We start from the raw sequence: 27,988 nt of genomic DNA on the forward strand, positions 1-27,988 counted from the left end.
GTGTTGGCCCTGGCAGGGCCAAGTCCTAAGGTAGGAACCCAGGCCACCCCCCCCCCGCCCCCGGCTTTGCAGCAGCAGCGTCTATGACTGAGGGAAGTGCTTGTGGCTATAATTATTAAAGATAAGATGACCATGATCACAGCTCATTACACCTGGGATCAGGAGGGTCTACTCCAGACAACGTCAGGAAAGGTTGCTCTGGGAAGTCTTTGAGTTCACTGTACTGGGCGTTTAAGACAAATGCCTGTGGCAGAGTTGTATTTATATAGGACAAGCTAAGAGCCTTCGGGCAGTCTTGGGAGCTCTCCTTTTGGGACTGAATCAAGCAAGACAGATTCATAAAGGAGCTTTTAAAATTGTAAGCAGCGTACACATCTTGCTGTTACAGCGTAAGGCTATAGCTCTTCCCACGACTGCCGAGAATTATTTGGTGGTTTGCGGAGGATGGGAGGAACTGTCCTTCGTGGTTTGACAGTTTTTGAGTTCCTACTGTGCCAGGCACAGTGCTGACTGCTTCACACTCACTTCCCATTTCATCCCCTGATTAGTCTCCAAGGCTGCCGTGACAAATTACCACAAACATGGTGGCACAACAGGGATTTATTCTCAGCAGTTCTGGAAGTCGAGTCTGAGATAAGTGTAACTGGGCCCAAATCAAGGTGTCGACAGGGTCAGTGAAATGGAGGAAGACCCTCAACCAGATGGATTGACACGGTGGCTGCACCACTGGGCTCAAACATAGTTTGTGAGGATGACACAGGACCAGTGTTTTATATTGTTGTACATAGGGTCACTCTGAGTCGGAATCAACTTGATGGCACCTAACGCCACCACCACTCTCTCCAGAGGCTCTAGGGGAGAATCCGTTCCTTGTCTTTTTCAGCTGCTGGTGGCCACCAGCATTCCTTGGCTCATGGCCCGCTCCTTCATCTTTAAAACCAGCTCTGTAGCATCTTTGTGACTCTGCTTCTGTTACATGTGCTTCTTCTCTTCTATGTGAAACCCCCCCGCCCACCTCTTATAATGACCGAAGAAAAACACAAACCTACTGCCATTGAGTTGATTCTGACTCATAGCGACCCTATAGGACAGAGTAGAACTGCCCGATAGAGTTTCCAAGGAGCGCCTGGAGGATTCGAACCGCCGACCTCTTGGTCACCAGCCATAGCACTTAACCACTACGCCACTTACAATGACAGTTAAGGATAATTCAAGATAATCTCCCCATCTCAAGACTCTTAACTTAAAGTCAACAGCAGGAAAAGTAAGGAAAAAAGAATAAATACATGGAAACTAAATAATAAACCCTACTAAAAAGAAGTATTGGGTCATAGAAGAAATCAAAACTGAAATAAAAAAAATTCCTGGAATCAAATGAAAATGGAAACACAGCAGAACCTTTGGAACCCAGCAAAAGCAGTACTTAGATGGAAAAGTTCTGCACGGTCACACCTCCAGGATGCACCACCTCATACAATACCCAATAAAAACAGGAATTGGCGACACGTGCCTTTTTCTTCAGTTTCAAACAGTTATTCAGGTCCCCAGCTGCTGGCAGCACATACTGTCACTGGGAAAGCAGCTTCCCTATAAACCAGACAGGTGGAAAATGTAGATGGGTGCTATATGTCCCCTGGTTAAGAAAGGTATATAAGGTAACATTCACAGGATCCAGGGCTGGGAACATCTTTGGCGGTGGGCGGCGGGGAGGCATTATTCAGTCTCCCGCATCTTCACTGTAGTCCTATGATGGTACTGTCCTACATATGTTGGGCATGATGAGGAAGCCAAGGCTTGGAAGGGCCAAGTGACCATTGGGTGGCTGTGGTTCTGTGTACTCCTGGGCCTTGGGGTAGGAGCTATGTTGTGATGTTGCTGGACATTCACTCACTAAACAGATAATTCTTGCCATTTTCCTGTGTCATTGCATTCGTTTTGAAAGAATGGAGCCTTGGGGTCAGGTACTGTGGCTGTGCCTTGCTGAGGACATGTTTGTTGAATGAGTGAATCCCAGTTTTACCATGGCTGGGTGACCTTGGCAGCCCCCTTCTCCCCATCTTTACATTGATGATAGAACAACCTGGGGGCCTGTGGTGGAAATTAAATGGGATCATGTGAGTGAAGTGGCCCAGGGAACGTCTGTGTGCTGAGTCCTCATTCAGTGTGAGTCCCTGGGGCTTTTGAAAAAGGTGGATTCCTGCTCCTGACCCCACTCCTCAGATCAGTTAAAGTAACCTCTGGGGGTGGGACTGGCTTTGGCATTTGTTATCTTATCCATTAGGTGATTCTCATGTGTGGCCAAGGTGGAGAGCCACTGGGCCCTAAGGGGTTCCAGACTTGGGCTTCTGAACTGAACCAACCTGTTTTAAATCCCCACATAACCAAAAACACAAAACCCATTGGCCTTTGGATTGATTCTGACTCTAAAGGAGCCTGTGTGGCACAGTGGTTAAGTGCTCAGCTGCTAACCAAAAGCTTGGCAGTTCGAACCCACCAGCTGCTCCGCTGGGAAAAGATCTGCTTCCGTAATGATTACAGCTTAGGAAACCCTATGGGGCAGTTCTCCTCGGTCCTATAGGGTCACTGAGTGGGAATTGACTGCACACAGTAAAAACAACATAGCTATATTCAGCCAGTCACTGAAATGCTGAGCCTTAGTTGCCTTCCGTCCCTCAGAGGCTGTGAAGACTAAGTGAAGGAATGTACCCAGGTATAGTGCACTTGCTGGGCACCAAGGCAGCTCTCTGTGGCGATAGCAGCTTAGTTACTACTGACATGAAAGGGCCGCTGGCGTATGACCTCGCCGGCGCCTCTCCATTCACAGTATCACCTGGCAGAACCACAGTCGTGGTTATAGCTGCTTCTCAATGCAGGGGCACAAGCCCAGAGAAGAACATACGACCACACCGATGCGTCCCTTTAAACTCCTAACCACAGAGCTTGAGAGTGCTGCTGGGATCGTTCGGTAGTCAGACTTCCTTTCCCAGGGAGTTCACCTGCCCACTGTCCTAGACCAGGGGCCGGCCAACTTTTTCCATAAAGGGCTTGATAGTAAATATTCTAGGCTTTGCGGGCTGCACAGTCTCTGTTGTAACTACTCTTCTACTGTAGGTAACAGTGGCCGTGGACACTGTGAATAAATGGGCGTGGCCACGTTCCAATACATCTTTATAAAAACGAACTGTGAGCAAGACCTGGCTCTTGGGCCAGAGTTTGCTGACCCTTGCTGTTATTTCACACTTTCTCCTCAGACCTCTAACACCTGTCTTCACCCCTGCGCAGCCCTCATTGCTGCCGGCCTTGCTTCCTTTTGACTGAGAAAACAAGCAATCTGGAGAGAATTTCTGTAGCCTCCACCAGCATCTGTAGAGTGTACCCTGCCTCCCTCCCGGTACCAGAGAGTGGCCCGTGTCTCTTGGACCAGCCTCTTGGGCGCTCCATCCCATCCCCTTCCCAGTGACCAGCATAGGTGGCCTGTCACCATGATTTGTCCCTCTTCATCCTTGAAACGGTCATGGCCTGGCTTCCAGGATCCCTCGCTCATTTCCCTCCTGTCTCATTTGATGCTTCTTCATAGTTCCTTTGTTGGTTTCTCCCTCGCTCCCTGCCACCTTACGTCCAGGTCCCAGGGCCCCGTGCTCGGGCTTCTGCTTTGGTCTGCTCTGCTTCGTTGGTGATGTTAGCCATTTGCACGCTTTGCTTACAACTCCTAAATCTGTTTCTCTTGCCAAACTTCTCCCCTGAATTCCAGACCTTTATACTCAACTGCTTACTTGGCAGTAGAGATGTCAAGCTTAACGTCTCTAAAGTCAAACTCGTGCTTGTATGACAGATTTGGCCCTGCTTTCCCACATCAGCAGATGACTGCACTTTTCCTTTTGTTGTTTAGACGTTAAAGCCTTGAGATCATCCTTGACAACTCTTTCGCCACCTACATCCGCTTTGCCAGGAGCTCCTGTTGGCTCTGTCTTCAGAATATGTACAGACCAATACACTTTTCAGGGAGCCCTGGTGGCGTAGTGGTTAAAGCACTTGGCTGCTAACCTAAAGGTTGGTGATTCAAACCCCCCAGACGCTCTGTGGGAGAAAGATAGGGCAGTCTGCTTCCATAAAGATTACAGCCTAAGAAACCCTACAGGGCAGCTCTCTTCTGTCCCGTAGCGTCGCTATGAGTCGGAATCGACTCCACGGCAGTGGTTATACACTTTCATTGCTTTGCACCTTCTTCACCTTTTGCCTTGTTCACTGCGTTGTCTTCTGAGCACCTAGTCTCGCCATTGACGCCCAGGCCCCTGGTCAGTCTGTTTCCAGTGCAGCAGCCAGTGTGAGCTTTTCAAAGCATAAATCTGACCAGGTCACTCCTCTGCCCGAAACCTTCTGGAGGCTTCTTGTACTTGTAAAGCAGAGGCCACAAAGCCCTGCCTTTCACGCCCTCCCGTGCTCTGACCTGGCTAACACCGAACTCGGCGTGTGCCCAGGCTGGTCCTTCTGCCTGGCATCTCCTCCCTCACGTGCCCACGTGGCTTATTCAGTCTCCTAGCTCTTTGGGTCTTTGTCCAAATGTCACCTTCTTAGGCCCATCCTGGCACCTCTGTTTAAGATCGCAAGCCTTGCACGCCAGCCTGGCTTTCTCCGTCTCTCTTCCTCTGCTTAATTGTTTTTCCCAGAAAACTTTTCACTTTCCAACATACTGTATAATTACTATCCTATTGTTTATTATCTCTTCCCCACCACAGGAACATGAAGTCTGTGGGGGTACCCCACCTTAGTTCACTGCTTATTCCTAGCCCCTAAAAGTGCCTAGCTCAAAGGAGGCACTCAGTAAACATGAATTGAATGAATGAACGTCAGATACCTGCTAGCACCCTCTTGAGCCCCCCTACCATGTATGGAAGAGGTCACTATGCCACCAAAAAAAAAAACAAACCCGTTGCCATCAAGTTGATTCCGACTCATAGCAACCCTATAGGACAGAGTAGAACTGCCCCACAGGGTTGTTTCTAAGGCAGTAAATCTTTACGGAAGCAGACAGCCACATCCTTCTCCCATGGAATGGCTGCTGGTTTCGAACCACTGACCTTATGGTTAGCAGCTGAGCGTTTTAACCGTTGGTCGGTTTGAACTGCCGACCTTTTGGTTAGCAGCTGAGCATTTTAACCTCTGCACTACCAGGGCTCCTCATTTTTGTATCGATAGTATCTAACATCATCTTGTTAGTGCTTAGAGATCAATCTGCTGCCCTGTGGGTTTTGGTCTCCATGTGCAGCAGGTGAAGTGTGCAGCAGGTGAAGGCTGCCCCGGTGCCCTCAGGGTGCACGGTGAGGCTGGGCAGCCACCTAAGAAGGTAGGCTTTTTTTCTAAAGCAGAATTAATCTGCAAAAGGCTGTCCTCCGAAAAAGTTCAAGTTGGATATTTGTTTTGTTTTGTTGTTGTGTTTGTTTTTGGTTTTGCTTTGTAACTTGGAAATACCCAAGGGATCTAGTTTTCACCTGTGCTCTGCAGAGCCCTGCGGCGCTATGAGCCCTGGCTAAGACTGTTCACTCCACAGACATCATGCTGTGGCCAGAGTGAGTCAGTGACCAGCAGGGTCTCCTGGCTGGTGAGTGACAGACAAGACTCGAGCCAGGCTCCTGACCCCAGGTCTGGCCCCTACGTGTATACTGTGATGTCCTTGGAGGCTGTAGACCTGTCTTGGCCATGGTGCCATCACCCCGAGGTTTTCCAGCCTCTTTTGCGCGTTACTGTCAGCGTTAGCCTAGTAAGCTACAAAAACAAATCAGCCTCGTTATTGTGTAGCCATACCTTGTTGTTTCAAACACTTTTATATCGTTTATAAAAATCACTTCCAAATTATTTTTTCCTAGGTACCAAACCCATCTGGGGGGCTGGGGACACAAAATTTATGTCTTCTGTCATTTAATCAGTGGATCAGCATTGTGTGCAGTCTTGGTTAAAGATGGAGATGACCTAGTCCCTTCCCTTGAGGAGCTCAGGGGAGATGGGGGTTTACAGTATGTCAAGGGCTTTTCTTTATGACAGTAGAAAAGGCTGTGCCACGGAGAGCAGGTGGTGTGGATTTCTGCCTGGACGTGGGGGAAGCTTTGCCGGGGACTTGCTGTTCAGCTTGGTCGTAAAGCATGGGTAGGGATCGTCCAGCCAATGAGAACAGGAATGGCATTCCAGGCGTAGGGGGCACCTGAGCAAGGGCGTGGAGAGTGCGTGTTTGAGATGCCTTCAGGAAGCAGCAAGTGACCCTGAGTAAGCAGAGGAAGATAGACGGGTCAGGAGGTGTGCTGGGTGAAGGCCTTGGACAGCGTCCTATTGGTGCTGACACAGCCTTAGAAGGGATTTCAGCCAGAGAATTAGCCTGTCAGGTTTACATTTTTTTACATAAAACTGAAAACAAACTCCTTGCTGTCAAGTGGATTCAGACTCAGAGAGAGCCTGTAGGACAGAGTAGAACTACCCATAGGGTTTCCAAGGCTGTAAATCTTTACAGAAGCAGACTGCCCCATCTTTCTCCCACAGAGTGGCTAACGGGTTCAAACTGCCAACCTCTCAGCAGCTAAGCGCTTTAACCATTGAGCCATCAGGACATAGAGCCCCCTAAGACCCTATGGTTGGTGTTCAAAGTACCAAAGTCATCTCTCTTTCCCAGTTCTTTAAACTCAGCTCTTGACCAACCATGATAACATGAGATAGGAGAGCAAGGATAGCCTCAAGATGGAACAAAATCATGGGTAATACTATGGATTGAATTGGGTTCCCCCAAAACATAGGTTGAATTCCTAACCCCTGTACCTGTGAAGGTGACCCTGTTTGGAAATAAAGGTTTTCTTTTGTTATTTTAATGAGGTCATGCTAGAGTACCCATGCCAAAAAACCAAACCTGTCGTCTTCGCCTTCGAGTTAGTTCTGACTCATAGCAATTCTGTAGGACAGAGTGGAATTGCCCCATAGGGTTTCCAAGGAGTGGTAGGTGGATTTGAACTGCCGACTTTTTGGGTAGCAGCCGAGCTCCTAACCACTGTCCCACCAGGGCTTCAGGTTGCTAGAGTACAGTGGGTCCTAACCCAGATCCTTAGGAGTGGTGTCTTACAAAAGAGAGTCAGGCATGAAGAGAGACACATGCAGGCGGAAGAGACCACGTGAGGCACCATCTATGAGCCAAGGAACGTCCAGGCTACTGCCAGGGAGGGACCCTCCCTGGAGCCAGCGTCCTGATTTGCATCTAGTCCCCAAAAAGTTGAGACAATAATTTTCTGTTCTTTAAAGCCCCCCGTTTGCTGTATGTTTGTTATGGCAGCAATAGGAAGCTAGGGCAGGTGACAGAAAAGGAGACCAGGTATAAATCTGGTTAAAACTACACGTGAAATTCAGCAGCACATTTAACTTTTACAAATCTATTGTTTTTACACTTTAAGTGTCGCAGACAGGGCAGGAGTTGAGCTCAGCAGCCTGCTCCCTTCTCTCCTCTTCCTCACCTGGGGTTGGGGACTCGAGAAGGGGGCAGTACTACCTGTGGTGAGGAAGGACAGGACTCTGCTGGCGTCTCTACGTGTCACCCTTGGTTCCTAGTGATTCCAGATATCAGTGTATCATGTTATAGTGGTTCTCATTTCTCTTACAAATGCGCTACCTTCTCGTTGCTTACCAGGGTTCGTCCCTGAAATGTTCAGTCCGCCCACAGGTGACCACCCACAGGTGACCACCCACAGGTAATCAAGATTTGATGACAGGAGTTTGCTAAAACCAATTCTGAATAGCTTTGTCGTATTGAGCCTTCATACTTCAGACTCACAGCTACCCTATAGGACAGAGTAGAACTGCCCTATAGGGTTTCCAAGGCTGTAATCTTTATAAAAGCAGACTGCCACATGGTTCTCCTGCAGGGTGGCTGGTAGGTTCGAGCCACCAACATTTGGTTAGCCACCAAGCGCTTAACCACTGTACTACCAAGGGCTCCTTAACCACAGGTACAGGGGTTAGGATATACAGCACATATTTTGCGGGGTGGACATAGTTCAAACCATAACAGTGATAGAGCCAGGATTCCAGCACAGAGAGTCTGGCTTCAGAATTCGTGCTCCTAACTTGAAGGCCACGCCGCTGCCCGCTGTCCACCACCCTGGCTCCCTGAGCTGCCGGCCCCAGGCACACTCTGCCCTTTCTCCTGAGCAGGTGTGGTGACCGCATTCTGGTCTTCTTGATTGGGGCAACCATGCCCCCACCAGCCCCCCAGGTCTTAGCAAGTGACCCTTCCAGGCCCTGTCTCCAGATCTTAGTGCCAGCTTTACCATAGCCTTTCTCTGTCTGAATCCAGTGTTCCCGGAGCCACAGCCCAACAACAGAGAATTACCAGAAGCCTTGATTTCAGGGTCATTGTGGCTGGTGATCCCCTTTTTCCCTGCCCCATATTTCCAGAAAGTGACCCTGTTGGTTCTGTGGGAACTGTTTTCTCTTTGTAAGAGAGTAAGACTGTGGTTGTCACAGCTGCTCGGTTAGTGACTGTCCCGTTCAGCCCCTAGTTTAGCAGGGTCTGGCGAGCAGAGGCGTTCTCAGGCCACCCACTCCTCTGCGCCCTTCATTGAGGAGTGTATGTTCTGCCCAGCTGACCACACTTAGGAAAGGGAGGAGAGCCCGAGGTTCCGCTCACTGGCCTGGCCCTCGCCATAGGAGGAGAGGAGTGTGGCGCGAATCTCAAGTGTGGAGAAGAGAAACTGACTGAAGAGGGTCTGGAGCAGCCATTTTGGCCTCAGTCTCCTGGTCTTTAAAATGAGGCTGGAACCAGAGGTGAGTTAAATACTGTCTGCAATCCCTGCAAACCCTCACCTTCTGTTATCAAGCTGTCCTGATCTTCCAAACTCTGGATCCGTTTTGTGGCCCCATTTTGGAGCTGCATTTGATCTCCCTAAAATGAGAGGTGCTATTTTGGACACTGCTGTCTGTGAGAGAGATGTGTGTTTAAAACTAAAATAGAGTGTGCTTTTCAATCTGAGGGTGTTTCCTTTTTCTCTTTCACCCACACTGTGTTTAAAGCGTGGTGTCCTCCCACCTAGGCAACAGCCTCAGGGAGGCGCTGACCAGCAAGCTGCTCTGGGTAAGGGCCACTTCATGGCGTCAGAGCCAAGAGGACTCCTGCTTGCTCAGTTTCGTTTGTAGGCAACTTGTCTGCTGATTCGAGGACCGGGTCATTTGCCTGAGAGCCCCGGGGGTTCCAGAGTGTAAAAGGCTGAACCTTCCTTACTGTCTAGCTGAGAGGCTCTCCTCCGGGCCCACATGTGGAGGCCATAGGAAGCCAGACCCCAGAAATCGGAGTTAACTGACTTAACTGTTGACAGCAACTCTGTACCCAGCCTTGGTGGTCCTTTGGCCTCTTTGATGGTTGCCAACATATTATGAAGAGGGTACCTTTTTTTTCCACCTGCCTGAGTAGGGAAGGGGTGAGGTAGATGAAACCCACTGCTGTCAAGTGGGTTCCTACTCATAGTGATGCTATAGGACCGAGTAGAACTGCCTCACAGGGTTTCCAGGGAGCAGCTGGTGTGTTCGAACTGCTGACGTTTTGGTTAGCAGCTGTAGCTTTTAACTGGATGGGGCTAAGAAGGGTGCTGCTGTCTGTGCTCTACCTTCTGGTCTGCACCTGTTGAGCTGACTCTGTGTTCAGTTCCGGCGTCCCTGAGCGGGAATGTAGCCCACACGTCGTTCTGTTGAGGGTTTTCAGTGGCTGATTTTTCAGAAGTAGATCGCCTGACATTTCTTCTGAGGCGCCTCTGGGTGGACTTGAACCTCCATTCTTTTGGTTAGCAGCCGAATGAGTGCATTAACTGTTAGCACCACTCCAGGTCTAGTTGATAGCACCTCTGATTCTAGGACCATGGAGAGGGGACTGCGGTCACCACTCTGGCTGGTGGCAGTACTGGGGGGGGACAGAATCTGAGGTGTGTGCTGGTGTGAGAGGTCCCAAGGTTACCCCAGCGGATTGCATTGAGCAAGGTGTTTTAATCGCCAGGAGCCCTGGGTGTTTTGCTATGCCAATCCCATGTCAGTTTAGCCAGTGGCGGCCCCAGAGGTAGGTGGTAGCCTGGTTGGTGGCATCTCCACGCGGGGATCACTAGTTTGAACCAGCTTGTCCCAGCCGCCAGGAGCCAGTGTTGTAAACCTGCTGTTTGTCAACCGGAAGCATGGTTTGCATCACAGCCTGCCCAGGTTTCTGTGACGCAGGCAGTACGGTTGAATGGCTGCAAACCACTTGGACAGACCGTGTTGTGGGGATGTGGTCCTTAGTTGATTGTCTACCTGACACAGGGCACATCAATACAGAGACATCTATCTTCTGCCAGCTTCTCTGGAAGGAGTTACAGCTGCAAACTGACTTTGGGTGCAAAGGAAGACAACAAATGTGTTGCCCTCTCCTCTCCCTGCAGGGCAGTTAGCCTCTTGTAGAGAGTCTTGAGCTTAGCCCAGGCTCTGTGAATTCCTGGTTGACTGACTTGCATTGAGCTGCTTCCCAAGTCAGAGTCTGGAGTCCTTAGTGCCCTACCACGGGTATCCCCCTACATGGGTCTCCCTGCCAGGGTGCTTGTGTCACCTCTCCCTCAGGCTGTACCTGGTTCTAACTCCACCTCTAACCCCAGGACACCAGTGTCTGTCTTCCTAGAAAGCCTCTCCAGGGATGCTTGTGTCCTCACAAAGCCTTCAAAACTGCCTGCCAAACGGCTCGGCCGGGCTGGGAGCTGCCTCCAGGGAGTCCTGCCTCAGGCTGGCTTCTTCCAGCCAGGAGCTGCGGGCTCATCATTCAGCCAGCCCTCCTGCCTCTGCCCACCTGCTGCTCCACCAGCTGTGGAGGTATAGCTGCCCCAGGAGCCTGGACAGCAGGCTATGTTCCCTCTGGCCGCTGCCGGGTAGCTCACAGGGCCTGCTCTCTGCTGGAGCATAAAGCCTTTTTCTTACATTTCTGCAGGGCACGTGGTGGAGCCCCTCGGAGGATTCTTGGTTCTCTCGGTGTCCTGGGCAGATGGGGAACTCACCCGTGAGAGCTTGGCTCGTTGGCATTTGCCACGTGCTGGGCATTGCACATGGTCCTTGGGTGTTCCAAACACTTGCACTCGACTGCTAACCTAAAGATTGGTGGTTCAGATGCACTCAGTGGTGCTGTGGAAGAAAGACCTGGCAATCTCCTTCCGTAAAGATCACAGCCAAGGAAAGCCTGTGGATCAGTTCCGCTCTCTAACACCTGGGGTCTCCGTGAGCCGGAATCAACTCAGCAGCAGTGGGTTTGGTTTGGGCATTATTTCAGGTATTTTTCAAGGATCAGTTTATTAATCACCAACTACTTCAGGCAACACTTCACGTGAAAGGGGGTAGACTGTACAGTGAACACCCACCCAGCCTGAGACATTTTCATCACCCATGAGAGTGAAACTACGTCTCCACCACCGCCCGCTCCCTGCCTGAGGTTCCTGCTGCTTGAATTTGCTTTTATTGTTTCCATCCATGTAAATTTTGTATTTTGAGATCCGTCTTCACAGATTTTGTTCTAGGCGGTGGGGAGCAAGCGCAACGTGTTCCTTTTCAGTTTCAGTCTTGTGAGGCTTGTGGTCAGAAAGCTCTATTTCTTGAAAGCAGGTTCTTGGCTGCACATCTGTCCACAGCGGCCCAGGGATGACATGTGGGTTCCTGATGGGTGGCGAGTGCTCTCTCCCAGGCTCCTGCTCCTGTCCGCCCTGCAGCACTGGTGCATGTGGGGTGCCGGGGCTGGCGTGGGACCCGCCCCTGCCACAGTTCAGATGACCTCCGCTGTGGCGTTTGCTTCCTTTGGACAAGTCCCCTCTGCCCCCGAGGGTCCCTGCGGTGTCTGCTTTGAACACCTGATCTTTGTATCGCTCGTGTGTCCTGCCCTAAGCATAACATCCCCCGTGGGCTCCCTGTCTTCTTCCTGTCCAGGGGCTGTCCCACTTTCCTGTCACCGCTCCGCTCCCTTGGACAGGGAGACACGGCTGTGTGGAGGGCCATGGTCCCGTGATGGGCCAAACGCACGGACCGTGCTTTGTGTTTAGTCCTGAGAGGTCTTCTCCTCCTCTCCGCTCTGCCTTTCCCTTCTTGAAAGATGGTCTTACACCCCCATCCCAGCCCCGCCCCCATGCCCACTTTGCCAACACTGTTTCCTCTGTATCTTAACTGAAGCATGGCTGGCTGTGCCGGGAAAGCCAGAGGCCTCGAAACAGTAGGGTCTTCTCTGTGCACATCCTGCATCTTTCTGGGGGTGGGCTTGGCCATCCCTTCCTCATTCACCCAGGGCTGTGCCATCCTTTCTACCTCCTGTGACTGCCCTCTGTGGCTCCAGGTGACCCTGGTCTTCAGGGAGGACTGGCCATCTATCTCTGAGTTCCTGTTATCTCCTGGCGACTCCTGTGTCTGTGGGGACGAGTCTGGCCTTGTGGTCATTCTTGAGACCCCACCCCAAGTTGTCCACCCCTGGCTCCCAGGCTCTGAACTCCCACCCCCTCCTCCTGTGTAGCTGGTTCTTGGCTGGCCCTCTCCCTGTCTGTGAGCCCCACTGGGGGCTCGGGTGCCAGGCCCTGCGGGTACCGGGAGGATCAGGCCCAGCCCTGCCCTCAGAGCCCAGATTCTGGGGCGTGGCAATTTGGTGTGACTGGGTGATGGGGGAGGTGTGTGCAGAGCACTGTAAGAAGTTGGGGGGTGGGTAGGACTTGAGATATTTGAGGCCGGCTCTGGAAGCCGATCTCCAGGGAAGCAGAGGAATTAGCCGCAGGAGCGAGGTGGGAAGGTGTAACAGAGACCTATAACTGGGCATGGAGGTGCTAGACAACCTAGTGTGGGTGTGTCTTTCCAGGTATATTTCTGCATGCATTTCGTGAAAAGTTTAGAAAAAATATGAACAGTAGGAGAAAAGAAAAATGTGGTCCATATTTTTCCTCTCCTCAAAGGCAACCCGTGTTAACATTTTCATGTTTTCTCCTAATCCTTTGCAGTTTGCGTGTGTGTGCGTCTGTATAGCTACATCGGCAGATCTCAGAATCTTTTCTTTTCACTTGTCAAGTTGTTACAAATTTAGCGACTCCCATTTCAAATGTCTGCGTAGTATTCCGTCATGTGACTGAACCATAACTCACTGTTTCCCTGACAGTCATTTAGGCTGCTCTGAAGTCTTAGTTTATGGTGTAAGAGATTTTATAGCATAAGGAATGCTGCAGTGGGCATCCTCACTGAGGTCCTGCCAGAGCAGAGACGTCAGTCTTCCCATCAGCGGCTTTCCTTTCATTGTGGCTGGCCTCTCGTAGCAAATGGGCCCCAGGCGGTGGCAGAGTAAATGCGGCATCAGCTTTGTGGGACTGCCAGGGTCTAAGTGGCTGTCACCTCATCCCACTAAAAGGTCCAAGTCTTCCTGCTAAGCGAGTGCATCCTGAGCACACGGTGCCATTGTTGTTTTGTAGGCCTTTGGCTGCTTAAGGGCTGAATAAATAACCACCTGTTACCTTCTTTGTAAGACATATTTTAGATTAAATTGTTTTTAAATCCATGTACACGAAGATGTTGATGCAATCTTTAAAATATGATAATGATGCAGCCAGGAAGCAGCATGAAAAATGTTTATAATCTAGGATTCAAGTGAAGAAGCAGGATACTAATTCTTTTGTCCTCACTGATCAGAACTGTGCAAAATACGCATAGAAGAAGAACTGGCTTTGGTGAAGGCGTGATCGTATGTGGGGACCTGATGGTCTCCTTCTGAAAACCCAGCCATTGAAAACCCTGTGAAGCACAGTTCCGCTCTGATGCACATGGGGTCGCCAGGAGTCAGAGTCGACTCGGGCGGCAACAGTTGTTGATTTGTTGTTTCCCCCTGTATTTTCCAAATCTGCCATAATGGAACAGTGGTAATAATTTTTCTTTTTAAAATCTCTGTGTTTATTGTCTTTGGAAAACTCTATGGTTAGGTTCTGTTAAAGCACCAGAGGTCAAACTTGGGATGGCTTGGTTCCAAGGCCATTACATGTTGTGGTTGTACCTCTGACCTGTTGGGCCCCTTCTTGCTTGGGGACCACTGTTACGGTAACTTTCTGGTGGTGAGAACCCAGATGCAGGGTTGCTTTACTTTGTTGATTTCAGGGTGTGAGTATTTTCTTAATTTGAAAGTATTTTGATTTTTAAATGAGACCTTTTGGAACTTCTTCCATTCACCATCCCCTGAATGGTTAATCTAGCATCTCATTACTATAAGAGAATACTCATCTCGAAATAAATCTGTAGCTGAGAAAATAGAAATCTGTTGGAAACATCTTGTCTAAAGTACTAAAACATGCTGTTTGATAAGTACCTAAATTAAATATTCCTTTTCTTCCATAAATGTCATTTAAGTTTCATTAAAAGGGTTACTGTTGTTTCCAGCCACTCCTCTTCACTGCTTAAAGTCAGTGGATAGAGACTCCTGATGGGGAGGTTAGCTTATTAGAAACAGGACTGTTTCAAAGTTTTGAATCACACTGTTGGTGGGGGATTTGTCACAGTCCCACCCAGTGGGGCTCCGCTCTCTGTAGGGCCCCTGCCCACAATTTTAAGATGCTGCTGGTACCCTCATGGGTGTTCATGTTGACTGATTTATTTTGGGGGCTGGGCTCCTTCACTTGACACATACACTTCCTACCTTTTTTGTATTTTTTTCTAGAGTCTCAATAAATTAGGCTGAGTTCTATAGAAATGCACATACAACGTGGGTACTCTTACATGGTTCTCTTAGAATCAGATATAATCCCATTGATGCTTTGTGAAGCATCAGAGATGCTGCGAATGTTTTCCAGGGCCCTGAGAGTCTAAGAAGTTTGAAAAACCTTGGCTTCTATTCTCTTGATTTCACGCTCCTTTTGCTTTTTTTCTTGTCCCTCTTCTTTTCTTGGTCTTGGTTGTCTCGTGAAAGATGAAACCCTCTGATTTTCCCTTGTCTTTCTCATTGCCCCTGAGCACTGGTGCATCTCAACGGCCTAAAAAGGTGTGGAAACCCGGATTTGGGTGAGCCAGAGGAAGAGACCTGGGTCAGCCAGGCCAGAGCTCCTCAGAGTTGCACAGAGGTGGTACGGTTTGGGGTAGGGAAAACAGGTCCAGATCAAAGAGCTTGTAGATTATGGGGCTGGTTTTCTGCAGATGGTTTACATCAGAAGGAGCCTAGGGTTAGAAGTAAATTCTTAGAAGGCTAGTTGCCTAAAGGGCAAGACGGAAGACTCTGCAGAGTCCAAGTGCTTCTCACACATCTGGTTGCTCTACTTCTGATGGCCACAGCCCAGAGGGAGCTGAGGTGAGAAGAGTCAGTATGCCCTGAGCTGGGGTGTTTGCACCAGTGACCTCAGTCAGTGGCCGGAGGCAGGTAAGGGCGCGCTTGAAAGCACACACCAGCCCATAAGTGTACATCGATTGGCTCCTGCGGAGACCAGATGTAGCCAAGTTCTGAGAGGAGATGAAGCACGAGTTACCATCTCTGCTCTCACGGAAAGGGAAGCCTGGCTGATTCAAGCTAAGTATTTTTTTTTTTAATGAATTTTTATTTTTTATTTTTTTTGGCTTTAACAAAGAGAAGTTTATTTTCTCACAGTAACATAGGCTAAAAGTCCAAATTCAGGGTGTCAGCTCCCATGGAAGCCTTTCTGACTGTCGGCTCTGGAGGAAGGTCTTTCTCATCAATCTTCCCCTAGACTAGGAGCTTCTCTGTGCGGGAACCCAGGGTTTAAAGGACGCACTCTGCTCCCAGTGCTTCTTTCTTGCTGGTATGAGGTCCCCAACTCTCTGCTTGCTTCCTTTTCCTTTCCTCTCTTGAGAGAGAAAAGGTGGTGCAGGTCACACCCCTGGGAAACTCCCTTTACACTGGATCAGGGAGGTGACCTGAGTAAGGGTGGTGTTACAATTCCACCCTAAGCCTCTCAACATAAAATTACAATCACAAAATGGAGGACAAGTGCAGAATACTGGGAATCATGGCCTTACCAAACAGATATACACATTTTTGGGGGGACATAATTCAACCCATGACATAGGGGTTTCCTTTTGGGTTGTTGAAAATATTCTAATATTAACTGTGGTCGTGGTTGCGCAACTCTGCGAATATACTAAAAGCTATTGAATTGTACAGTAAATGATTTGTGTGCCATGTGAATTGTATCACAGTAAACCTGAAAAAAAACAAAAACAACTGCTGATCCCTGGACCCTAACTAGGAGACACTGATTTAACTGGCATGGGGTGCAGCCTGGGAACCGGGAGTTCTGAAAACTCGATCGCTGATTCTAAAATGGGTGGCAGAGTTTGAGAACCACAGGTGTGCGTATCATCCAAATAGAGTAAATAGGAAAACATTCTTTGGAGCAGTATATTCCTATTTTCCTATTATTGTCCATCGGTTTACGGACTCATACCCAAGGGGGGAAAAAAAAGACCAGAAAAGGGCTCACAGTAATTAATCAGATGGGATCATTAGGAAAACTGTGGCTCCTATACAAAAGTTGGCCAGTACATTTGGGAGTTACATGCTGGTTACAGATGGCACTTTGTGAAAAGTCTTTGGCACTCTCTTTGGTTTAAAAGTAATTTTCATTGCCAAGGATTGACTTTGTTTCTACTGTGGGTTTATTTTTGAGTCTAAATAAATTTATCCTAATAGGGTTATTACCGCTCAATTTTCTTGGGTTAAATTTGGATTTTTATTTTTGACTAGTTTTAGAAAAGTTGCAGATAGTAAGAGCTTTTTTGTGTATCCCACATTCAGCTTCCCCTATTGTCTTACATTGCCATAGTACCTTGTGGTACATTAGTCACACTAAGGAACCAATGTTGATACACTGGTATTAATTAAAGTTCATATTTTTTCCAGATTCCCTCAGTTTGTACCTGATGCTCTTTTTCTGTCCCAGAATCCCATCTAGGATCCAGTCTCACATTCCATTTAGTCATCGTGTCTCCCCAGGCTCCTCTGGGTTGTGGGATTTCTCACTTTCTTTGTTTTTTGATGACCTTGAGAGTTTTGAAAAATACGTTCAGGTATTTGTAGAATGCCCTTCAATTTCCATTTGTCTAACGTTTTTCTCATGATTAGATTGGGGTTACGGGTTTTAAGGATGAAGACCACAGAGAGAAATGCCCTTCTTATCACATCCTATCAGGAGTACACACTGTCACCATGACGTACTACTGATGTCGTTATCCTTGACCACTTGGCTGAGGTAGTGTCTGTCAGCTTTCTGCACTGTAAAGTTACTTTTTCCCGTTCCATACTGTTCTCTTTGGAAGGAAATCACCAGGCACAGTCCAGGTGTAAGGGGCAGCAGTTTTCACCTCTTTGAGGAGAGAGGACTCTACATAAATTATTTGGAATTCTTATGTATGGAAGATTTTTCTCTTCTCCCCCACTTATTTATTCAATCATTTATTTATGTCATTATGGAATCGTGAATATTAATTTTATACTTTGGTTTATGATCCAATATTAGGTTATTTCTTGTGTTGTTCAAAGCCAGAATGTTCCAGCTTTGGCCATCGGGAGCTCTTTCAGTAGTTCCTCTGATGTACCATATCGTGGAGTTTTCTGATTTATTTTCTGAGCACTTCCTTATTTCAGGACTCTGAGATGCTCCAGGCTCATCTTGTGTATTTTCCTGTACCAGCCCTAGAATCAGCCATTTCTCCAAAGAACCCTCCTTCCTTTTACTGGAGAACGGCATTGGAAACCAAGAGCTGGGCACGGAGTGGCTGAAGTTATTTTAGTTTTGATTTCTACGTAATCAACTGAAGAAAGCAAAACATCTAAGTAGCAGTAGCATTAGGAAATAACTGCAAATCCCTGCCTGTTTACCACCTCTGCCCCCTACCCTACTCGGGCTCTGTTGTTGTTGTTAGGGGCCGTCGAGTTGATTCCGACTCATAGTGACTCTGTGTGCAGCAGAATGAAACACTGTCGGGTCCTGTGCCATCCTCACAATGGTTGTTATGCTTGAGCCCATTGTTGCAGCCACGGTGTCAGGACATCTTATCAAGGATCTTCCTCTTTTTCACTGACCCTGTACTTTGCCAAGCATGATGTACTTCTCCAGGGACAGGTCCCTCCTGATAACATGTCCAAAACAGGGAAGACCAAGTCTTGCCATCCTCACTTCTAAGGAGCATCCTGGCTGTACTTCTTCCAAGAAGATTTGTTCGTTTTTCTGGCTGTTCACGGTTATAGCCAGTATTCCTCACCAATACCGTAATACAAAGGTGTCAATTCTTCAGTCTTCCTTATTCATTGTCTACCTTTCTCATGTGTATGAAGCAATTGAAAATACCATGGCTTGGGTGGGGTACACCTTAGTCCTCAGAGTGACATCTTTGCTTTTTAATTAACACTTTAAAGAGGTCTTTTGCAGCTGATTTGCTCAATTCAGTGGGAAATTTGGTTTCTTGACTGCTTCCATGGGCGTTGATTGTGGATCAAGTAAGATGGAACCCTTGACAACTCCAGTCTTTTCTCCGTTGACCATGATGTTGCTCATTGGTCCAGTTGTGAGATTTTTGTTTTCTTTATGTTGAGGTGTAATCCATACTGAAGGCTGTGGTCTTTGATCTTCATCAGTAAGTGCTTCAAGTCTTCTTCACTTTCAGCAAGCAAGGTTGTGTCATCTGCATAGTGTAGGGTATTAATGAGTCTTCCTCCAGTGCTGATGCTGTTTTCTTCTCCATGTAGTCCAGCTTCTAAGATTATTTGTTCAGCACACAAAGTGAATAAGTATGGCGAAAGGGTACAACCCTGACACACATCTTTCCTGATTTTAAGCCACACAATATCCCCTCGTTCTGTTTGAACAGCTGCCTCTTGGTCTATTTACAGGTTCCTCATGAGCACAACTAAGTATTCTGGAATTCCCATTCTTCACAATGTTATCCATAATTTGTTCTGATCCACACAGTCGAATGCCTTTGGGCTCTACAGACACAATTTTGTAGTTACAAACATACTTCAGAATGTACTTCATCCTGAAGTTGTCTCTACAGGGTGATACCTTTATTCACAGAGTCTCACTCTTATTCTGAAATCATGAGCCCTCTTCCTGGCTCTTGGTAGAGACACAGTGAATAAGTCTTGAATGATTGATTCCTGCTCACTGCTCTTTGAGTCCTGAAGTGGACCTTGGTTAAAAGGAATAAGATCTAACCTAAGAGCCTGATGGAAGAAAAGTTTTAAACACGTGATGAGCTATGTAGATAGGAAGCACAACAAGCGTTCCCTGGAAGGAGGGGTTACTTGAGGCTGGGGCTCAGGAAAAGGACTAAGATTGGGTTTGATCTGACTCTGGCAGGATAGTTAGGGTGGAGTAGGGAGTGCTATGGAGATCATAACGTGGAAGCTGTAAGAGAAGAGAAGGACTAGATGGCCAGACAGCTTTCCTAGGGTTGTAGAAGCCAGTACCGCAAGTTAAAGACTTTGGACTCTTGTCTGACGTGTGCACATGCCTCTGTGTGTGTGTGTGTGTAAATGATGTTGTAGCCTGTTGCCTTAGCCCTATGTGGGGTTTTAGTGGGACTAGAGAAAAGAGGGTGATGGAAGCAGAGAAGTTGCAAAGGAAGAGGGACAGAACTTAGGGACAGAACAGTCTGAGGAGGGTTGATAAAGAAAAAAGTGACAATATGTCTGAGCTCCCAAAAATGGTGGTACTCTGAAAAGAGAGAACTCAGAAGAAGCTAGTTCTGAAGGGAATGTGGTTTCAAGCTTCAGTGGGTGCATGAGGTCCAGGGGAGATGGCTAGTAGACTTGGAAATGTTAGATTGGGCCTCAGTAGTCATTCAGGCTGAGGTAAGAGGGATGTGGTCATCAGCTCCTGGATGGCTTGAGTGGCTTAGATTGGCAAAGTGCCAGAGAGTGGAGGCACACACCGAGAACTAGGCTTAACCTGTCCCTGTATTGCCCACTATGTTGGGAAAGAGAGATACTGCCAGTCATGCCTCAGATGGGGTGCCAGGACACTAAAGTACCACATGGGAGATGTCATTTACACACCGTCTATTGACACCATTGATACCAAGCAGTTTAAGTGCTTTTAACTCAAGATTCTGGACGCAGTGCTGGAACCTTCCTACTGCTAATCTCCTTGAACACTCCCATCCTGAGGGGCAATTTGGCCCTATTCTTGGCATAGCAGTCCCCCTCCCCTCCAGCAAGAAACTGAGCTCAGGAATGCACTTCCCACCTCATGATTGTGGGTGTGTAATTTGCTCCTAGGAAGGAGATGCAGTGGGGTGTCTGTAGTGGTTTTGTCTCAGTTGTTCTTGAATAGTAGGATATTTCATGCAGGGTTCGTGTATCCTCCCCCAGGCCACTGCAAGATTCTGACTGCCTTCTTTGTTCCTCCCACGTAGACTGAGCATCTTCATAGGACCATGTGTCTGTGGACTGAGGTGGACAGGGTGACCGTGTCTACCCAGAGCTCCTTGTAGCTTCTTCAGATGGGGTGGCTGTGACCAGAGTGATAGTCTGGCAGTGTCAAGAAGTGCCCCAGTTCTGGGTATGTCAGTAGGACTTGTTGATGCGTTAGATAGTGAGTGGGGGTAGGGAGAAAGCAAGGAAGACTCCAAGTTTTTGGCACGAGTCACCTGGAGAATGCTGGTGCCATTTGCTGGGACAGAGAAGGCTGGGGCTGGAGCGGGCTGGAGCAGGCTGGAAACAGAGCAGGGTTGCCACTCCCAAGAATTTGAGAATCTCTGCGTGAAAAGCGGGGTTTTTCTCCTGGTTTCCCTTCTGACCATGCTGCTTATCACACACGAGTCTCTAAAAAGAGCGGAAGAGGAGGTGGCTCAGACACAGCACCTGGCTCTGGGGCAGGGGTCCAGGCGTGCAGATGCAGATGTCCGTGTGAGAGGAGCTGTACATCCCGGATGGTCTCCTCAGTTGGGCCTCACAGAGGTGTCCTGGTCCCTGTGCCCGTGGTGTCACAGTTAACATGGAGGTGGAGCTTGGGGTTTCAGGTGAGGGAGTTTCATGCCTCGCTGGTTGAAATATGAGGTACTTCTGGAGGCATTTGGGATCTGGTTCAGTCCTGACCCCTTTGTCGTCCCCGTGGGGTTGCTCTCTTCCCTGTCTTACTCTGTTCGGAGCAGGCCTGCGCATCAGCTCGCCCTACAACCGCCATCACTGCAGGAATCTAGACCTGCCCTTGCTGTCCCTGTCGGTGGCAGCACCTAGCTGAGGGCTGGACAGATTGTGCCTGCTTCTGGCCAAGTAACAGCTGGAGTTTGGACGTTCGCTCCTTCAGGTACCACGCAGTCCATAGGGATTTTTCTGTTTGTTTTCCAAAATTATTATTTTACGATATGTGGATTCTTTCTGCCTAGAAAACAAAATAAAACTTTCCAAAGAAAAGAAGCATTTTAATATTTGCTTTTAATTTAAAAAGTTACAGTGAAGAAAAATAAAATGAGGTAGCATTTCTTTATGTTGGAGGAAAAAAAAATCGGAACTCAAACTGGGTCAGACAGACATGAGCAGGAACAATAAGTTCCGGCTGTGTCTTACTGCAGCTGAGACCCACAAAACAATCGTATTTCCAAAAGAGGTGGGCGGGGGAGTTTGTGTACCTCTGGGGGCTTTTCACATTGTGGGTAGTAATGCGGTCAGATGGTGGATTTTTCTAAGTTTGGGGTAACTTTCTGTTTCAGCAGCCACCTCCCTGAAGGTGCTTTGCTCCCTGATCCTGTCGCCCCAACGCACGAGGTCTCTGTGAGGAGTCCCCAGGGACCTGGGGTGCTGGGGCTGGGTGTCGGGGGAGCGGGCAAGTAGAAAATAAACCGAGTGCTCTTGAGCCCCACAGGCCCTCATTCAGTGGGCAGTGTTGTTAGGTGCCGTGGAGTTGATTTTGACTCATAGGCACCCCATGTGACAGAGTAGACCTGCCCCATATGCTTTTCTAGGCTGTAATCTTCATGGGAGCAGATCACCAGCCAGGTCTTTCTCACACGGAGCCTCTGGGTGGGTTAAAACCACCAGCCTTTCGGTTAGCAGCCACTTAGTGGTTGCTCAGTCTCTTTAAAACATTTGCAGACACTCATGTACACCCTCACTTGGACCGCTTGGTTTCTAAGCCCCCAACCCCAGCCAGGGAGAAGCAGTACCAGTCAGACGACGGGAACGCTGAGAGCTGATAACTTGATTGCAAGCAAAGAGATCGAAACCTTCCTCGTGAGCAGATGTAGAAACGGGAAAGGAACAGCAAATCAAGTCCACTGGAGACGGAAACCAGCAGCTTGTGCATCCCAGGAGAAGGCACTCCTGTAGGACAGTCAGGTGCCTGAGTCGGCATTCACAGATGAGGGAAATCAGTGGTGATGACGGCAAGCAGCCTGTTCTTCCCCATATCGGGACGGGAAATGGAGCCCCAGGGAAGTAAGTCCTAGGCACACAACTCAGGAACAGGATTGATCTACTCTGTTTTAACTGTGTGGTGTGATCTCTTGTTCCGAATAGCCCTAAAAAATCTGATACAAGTATAATACATTTTAGAACAATGTTCTTCTAATGTGGATTGCTTTTTATAAATTGTCCTCAAGTCATAGCTCACTGGCCAGAAGCAGATGCCAGAGATTTGCCTTCTGGGACATCTCACGTTGCCTGAAGGAGTTGGCCCTACTGATCTGCCGTCTCTGACATGAGGCCCTTTATCACTTGTTCACATCTTCCTCGGCTGGCTGGGAGGAGACCTCAGAGGGATATGTGGGCCGGAATCTGGAGACCCTTCAGGGATGACGGGTGTGGTGTGTTTGTGAAGGTGAGGACAGTTGTGTCCCTGGGGAGGTCCAGGCAGGCACCTGTACAGGCAAGTTTAACCCTTGGACCTTCTGGCATTGGTTTGATAGCCAGAGGGATGCTTATAGGAAACAGCTCAGCCAGAGCCCCATTTCAGAATTACAGAGATACAACAGCTGTAGTTTGTCCTCATGGAAATGGATTGACACAGTAGCCGTAACAGTGGGTCCAAACATACCAACGATCATGAAGGCGGAGCAGGACTGGGCATTATTTCCTTCTGTTATACCTAAGGAGCCCTGGTGGCTCAGTGGTTAAGAGCTCAGCTCCTAACCAAGAGGTTGGCAATTCGAATCCACTAGCCACTCCTTGGGAACCTATGGGGCCATTCTACTCTGTCCTGTAGGGTTGCTATGAGTCGGAATCGACTTGAAGGCAGTGGGTTATACATAAGGTCGCCGTGAGTCAGACCTGACTGGGTGGTGACTAACAACGACAACACATCTTAAATACGGACTCTGTACTTTGATTATAAGGATCCCTGTTTATGGATGAGGAGTCTGAGGCTGGCAGGGTTCCAGGGTCTAGCCTAGTCCTTTGTGGTAGAGTTGGTATTGTAGCTCATGTCTCCAGTCTCTTCCCTGAAGTTCTAGGACAATGGCTGATCCTGGATCCTCAGCCCAAGGTACCCCTGGCTCACCGCCCATCTGGTTTAGGTGGTTGGTTGGTGTGTTCACGTTCCCAGTCACTTCTTTAGTTTGGATTCTGAGAGCACCTTCTACTGTCCTTGGGGAGTGGGTGGCACCTGGTGACTTACAGGAATGTACTAGTGACTCCCCTCCCCCCATACCTGGTTACCTGAGCCAACTTGTGTTTAGGGTGGGGGTACGTACCATACTTCTTTTGGATGTTAATTGGAACCATTTTGGCCTTCTCAGTGGAGTGGCCCAGAATGAAGTGAGGCCCCTATGTATAGAGGGGCTCCTTGAGGGAGATTTATTTACGGAGGACATGTGTGCCTGGTCTGCTTACTCTAACCTCCTCATGATCTGTGATCACACTTCTCTCATGCGTGTTGAAACCTTCTCACATTTTATAAATTACTTGCTAGTCAGGATATATGTCTGGGTGACGGTTATTTTTTAATAAAAATAATATATTTTTGAAGACATGGCTTAGTTCCTGCTGGGGTGAAGTGCAGAGAGTTCACATTCTGCTGGTTAATGCCAGCTTTCCTAACATGGAGTATTAGACTGGAAAGAACCTTGTGTATAATAATTTGTTGATTATTAAAAATTAAAAATAATCTTACTGTAATCTACTTCTGGAATGGTTGCATTAGGAGCTCTGTGGACTGCTGTTCAGTGAGATGATACTTGGTGAAAATTACTAAAAAACAAACAAAAAAACAACCAGTTAAAGTCTCTGGGAATTGTCCTAAGGGCATACAGCAAGTGAAACATCTACTCAAGAAAATCTACTAGATTTCAGTAAGAACAGTGAGAGTTTGTGCCACTTGAGCCAAGACCTGCTCCTTCTCTCCCTCTTCCTCCATCTCCCTGCCCAGCACAGGATGATGGTAACTGTTCTCCAAGTGGGCATGGCCAAAAAGATGGGGTTCCCTATCCTCCTGGTTCTCACCAAGGGCTTCGGTATCTCCCCAGGAGAGGCATGTTGTCAGCATTTCTCATCAACGCTCCCCCATTCCATGTTAAATCAAAAACCAAACCACTGCTGTTGAGTTGATTCTGACTCATAGTGACTCTACAATACAGAGTAGAACTGCCCCATAGGGTTTCCAAGACTGTCAATCTTTACATCTTTCTCCGTGGAGCAGCTGGTGGGTTCAAACCACTGACCTTTTGATTAGCAGCTGAACCCTTTAACCACTGCACCACCAGGGCTCCTAGTTCCATGCTGCAGAGGCTAAATTCTAGGGGAATGCAGCCAGCCCCTACTCATGGGGGAGAGGCTCTACCCCAGGCTGAGATTACTGGGGTTGTCATAACAACTTGCTAATAGGGTGGAGGTCTCATCCCAGGAGAGGCAAGGTGAAGTAACCAACCCTCCATGACCCTGCTTTTAACGCAGAGGTGCTACTCTGAGGGAAGCAGGCCACTGTCTCCACCCCCAGCTGTAGAGCAGTGGCTCAGAGACTTTGCCAAAGAGGAGAGAGACCACGAGAACAGAGAGCCCTGAAGCTGTCCCCAAAGGAACTGAGTTTATAACAGAGAGTGTGGATGTTGAACCCTAAGGATGCTCTCAAAAACAATGGAGATTTTGGTGGAAAAGTGTTAGTGGGAGGATGATAGCACCATGAGAGCAATAGGAGAAACCTTAGGCCAGCTAGCTTATCAGACAAAACAAGGGGAAGAGACAGCTAAGAAGAGTCCCCTTGAAGTCATGACAGCTCTCAAACACTGACCTCAAATACTGTCCCTGCAAAGAGGCCTGGACTTAATTGGATTAGGCTGTGGAGCAATTTATGCCCCAGAGCATTGTCAGAAACAAGCAGTGGAGTCTACCAGTGGGTGTAAATGAGAGGGAGATAACAGAGAAGTCGGAAAGATAGTCAAAGGAAGCTGTGCTAAAACCATCGACACACCAGGGAGAATGTGCTTATCCTCAAGGCCATGTCCTCTGAGGAGCACCATCAGATGCTGCACACCGCAGGGGAAAATAGACTTGACTAAACTAGTCCAGCTAAGTCACTGAAAAAAATAAATAAGGAAACAATAACAAGCTCTGGAAAAGGGGGAAGGGACTGAGTACCCAGAGTTGCTGCATTGCATTATCTAAAATATCCAGTTTTCAACAAAAAATTAGAAGACATGCAATTCATAGAAAACTATGTCAAGGGGGGGGAAATCAGGCAACAGAAATTGCTTGGGAAAATCTCTGGATTTAAAAAAGACTTCAAAGCAGCTGTTATAAACATATTCAGAGAAAATCATGCTTAAGGAAGTAAAAACAAGCATGATGAAAAAGTTCATCAAATGTAGAATATCAATAAAGAGAAATGATTGAAAAAAAAAGCCAAATCAAAATTATGAAGTTGAAAAGTACAGTAACTCATGAAAATTCACTAGGGGGCCACAGTCATAGACTTTGCAGAAGAGTTAGTGAACTTCAGTATAGGGTGATAGAGATTATGTAACCTGAAGAAAAGATGGAAGGAAAAAAGAATGAAGAAAAACAAACAGAGCCTCAGAGAAGTATGGGATGATATTAAGTGCAGAGGCTAAATTCCAGTGCATCTTACACATATGCACTTAATAACAAATGTGCAGTAAAAGCAGGACTGGACAGTGTTTCATTCTGTTGTACGCAGGGTCACGAGTGGGAACCAACTTGTTGATGACACCTAACGATAACAATAAGAGCTTCAGAAAAAGGGGGGGACCCCCCCATATGTGTGTATGTGTAGAGAGTTAGAGAGAGGAAAAAAACAATGACGGGAAACTTCCCAAATTTGATGAAAAACATTACACATGCAGGAAGCACACTGACTTCACATAGAATAAATGCAGAGACCACAGCCAAATATATCCTAGTAAAAACGTTGAAAGTCAAAGACAAAGGGAAGATCCTGAAAGCAGCAAGAGAAAAGTGACTTATCACGGGGTTGAGGGGGGGGGCCCAGGAAGATTAACAGCTGACTTTTCATTAGAAACAGTGGGGATCAGAAGGTAGTGGGATGGCATATTTAAAGCCCTGAAAGAAAAAAATAACTGTCAACTAAGTAGGTTATATCCAGCAAGACTGTCTTTAAAAAATGAAGGTGAAATAAGACATTGCCAGATATGGAAAAAAAAAAAAAAAATCCTGAGAGAATGTGTTGTTAGCAGACCCGCCTTTCAGAAAGTGTTAAAATTCTTCAGGTTGTGCTGAGTTGAAAAGAGTAATTCTTATACGTGGAAGAGTACACGTATCTCTTTATGTAGACAGACGTTATTTTTAAGTTGTTACGAATGAAGAACATTTTTGCAGCATGGGGCACTGTTTTGCTCTGTACTTCCTTTACAAGGCTCCCCTGTAAAGAAACGTCATCTGGTGAAATTTGGCCATGGAGGGAGAGACTGTTTCCCTTCACATTACCCACATCCTCGTTCTCTTTTTGCAAATAGAAGACCTTATATGAAAGCTTGGTGATTTTATGTAACTTCAAAGAAGTCTGTGTCCTTGGCACCTTCAAGAAGTTTTTATTGTAATGGTAAAAGCTAAGTATTGCAGTTTGACTTTTTTTTTTAATCCCACTTGGAAGTAAATTTGATTAGCCTTCTCTGGGTAGAGCCCTCAGCCGGTTCCACTTTATTCTGCGTCTTTTTTCAAAGGCACATTTTAAATGTTCTAGTCAGAGCTCTCCTGGAGGTGATAAAGAGAGCAGCTGTGGAGAGAGGGAGAACCTGGGGGCTTTACAGTCTGGGGTTGTGGTTTCCCGGCTCTGCTGCTATCTGCTTTGTGACCCGGAACCAGCCACTTTTTCCTCTCTGACCCTGGGTTTCAGATGTTGAAAGGTCACCCTGAGCAGTGACTGACAGGAAAGTGACCACAGTCCTCCTCCACCCTCAGCAGATCTGATGTTGGGGTGGGGCGGAGAGAGCCTTCCGTTTCTCTCAGCCTCGGGGTATTTCATCCTCTGCAAGCAGAAGGGGAGGGGAGCCTGCTTTCCCACCAGCTCAGATACTTCTTCAGTGAGCCGTGTAGATGGGAGGATGCAAGCTGTAACCAGCAAGGCACGTCTAATGTGGCATCTGTTTTTTCTTGATGCCCACCAGCGTTACTGCCAAGTTCTGCCCCCCGAGGAAGTGGGAAAGCAGTCCTACTCAGTATTATAAAAGTGCCAGCCTGAAAGATAATTACAAATGAAAAGGCTATTTTGGAGATGGTCTTCACTCTGCCCTTCTTCAGATCTTTTTAATGACTATTCTGGCAACAGAAGCCATCAAAGCGTCGGTGTTGACTTGCCGGAGGGGTGCGGTGGTATCGGGTTCATGTGCCACCATCCATGGGGCCAGGATCGCGTGTCAGCAGTCATCCCAGAAATGCCAGGTTTGGGTTGGATTTTTATTTCCTCCCTGTTTTTCCCTCTGAAACAGTGGTGGTGGATAACCACCCAGTATTTTTAGAGCTGCCTTACACAGTTCCTCTGTGGAAACCTTTTCTTGAGTACATGGTTTAATCCTCTTACCCGGCTTTGTTGAAGATCTGTGG

The 27,988-nt window shown here is 47.8% G+C and overlaps 1 protein-coding gene across 9 annotated transcripts in view; it reads left to right on the forward strand.

Moving 5' to 3' along the window:
- Positions 1 to 27,988, forward strand: part of INPP4A (inositol polyphosphate-4-phosphatase type I A) — a 171,692-nt gene that overhangs the window by 24,073 nt on the left and 119,631 nt on the right. For 6 of the 9 annotated variants that reach the window (XR_010317889.1, XR_010317888.1, XR_010317887.1 and 3 more), the window contains exon 1: positions 127 to 27,826. The exons of 2 other annotated variants lie outside the window; for them this stretch is intronic. The gene's annotated coding sequence lies outside the window, so the exon portion shown is untranslated. Of the gene's footprint in view, positions 1 to 125; positions 27,827 to 27,988 lie in introns of those variants that run through there. One more of the 9 variants, XM_064268438.1, reaches the window with a different exon arrangement.

This window comes from Loxodonta africana, chromosome 15 (genome assembly GCF_030014295.1).
Source record: "Loxodonta africana isolate mLoxAfr1 chromosome 15, mLoxAfr1.hap2, whole genome shotgun sequence".
Lineage (NCBI taxonomy): Eukaryota > Metazoa > Chordata > Mammalia > Proboscidea > Elephantidae > Loxodonta > Loxodonta africana.